Source organism: Rhinatrema bivittatum, chromosome 3 (genome assembly GCF_901001135.1).
Source record: "Rhinatrema bivittatum chromosome 3, aRhiBiv1.1, whole genome shotgun sequence".
Classification (NCBI taxonomy): domain Eukaryota; kingdom Metazoa; phylum Chordata; class Amphibia; order Gymnophiona; family Rhinatrematidae; genus Rhinatrema; species Rhinatrema bivittatum.
The window spans coordinates 299,919,269-299,920,731 of NC_042617.1; positions in this window are offsets into that span (position 1 = coordinate 299,919,269).

Consider the following 1,463-nt stretch of genomic DNA (forward strand, 5'->3'; position numbering starts at 1 on the left):
TGGGCTTCCCCTTTTATGTGCTTGAAGAACTGGGCTTGGTCTCATTGGAGTAAGGAGATCACCTTACACTTATGGGCTTGACATGCCTTGCAGCAATCTGTGCAACCTGCTAAACACACCTATAGAAAGTATGAAATAAAAAATGTTTGCTTTCAAGATTAATTTTAAAGAAAACTGTTATCAATTAGAACTTTGTGTGGTGCAGGTTCTTAAAATATGCAGTTGTGATCTTTAGGGATTTGTTCTAATCTGTCTCATCTTCCCTTTCTATGTCATCAGATGCAAGAGCATGGCGTGTTTCACCATAAACATATACTCAGAATGCACAATTCTCTTTGCAAACCCCTCTCAAAGTTAAATATAAATTTGCCTATTGCACTGAATATGCCCAGTCCCCACTTCAGTATTTATGAAAAGCAGCAAGGCAAAGAGGTCAAAAACATATCTGTTGTTAATGGAAGATCTTCACATCACATACATTCAGTACCCCAGTGCCAGAAGTGTTCATTTCACCCCTGTTTGATAGTTCTGCAAAGGATGGACTCAAGCTGATCAGTGAGAGCAGTTAGTGTAGAGGAAAGTTCTGAATGCAAATAGAGTCACATTTCTTGACTGGCAACAGATTTTAGTGGAAACACTCCAGGCACTAAATTCATCACAGCAAGAATCACCTGCTGCACAGCTCCGGGATGAGAAACAAGGCACTCGAGCAGAGATACAAAGCAGACAGAGCAAATAAAAAATTCACTGCTTTTTTTTCTGGAGTGGCCTGTTTTTATAAAATAGGTTCCATAATGGATTTAATGATAGTAGCCATAATGTACGCACTCTTATAGGAGGTTGTTTTCAAAAGGAGTTATGGGCGTAAATGTAACTACTGTTGTAGAAATCTTTAAAGCCCACTTACTCGTGTAAATGCTTGTTAAAATCAGGCCCATTGAAGTTTTTGATTTTCCATGTAGCTAGCAAATCTTTAGCAACTTAATAGGTTATTCTATTTTGCCTCTAATTTAAAATGGTCAAATGATTCCTGATTGTGTTTTACATTCCATGCTGAGTTTATTAACACCCCCTCTGAATGGATTTAACATTTATGGTTCACTTTGATGAAATTGCCCTCGCTAGAACTCTTTAAACCCCAAAGGCTGTGGTGTGGGTTTCAAAAGTTGAGGGCCGACCACAAAATGACCTGAGGAGCATTGAGGAATTTAGCAGTCTACAACATATGCTACATATATATATATATATATATATATATATATTTATTGATGCGATTATTGAGTTACATATCAAGAACAATTTTAAATAACATATTATATGAAGCATAATACTTTAAAAAATCAAAGCATTATTAAAGAACAATACTTCATATGTTTAAGTCCACAAGTTGTGAGGATCCAATACCTCCATTAACATTTAGAACCAACAAGAAAAAAATAAAAAGGAAAAATAACAGCACTGCA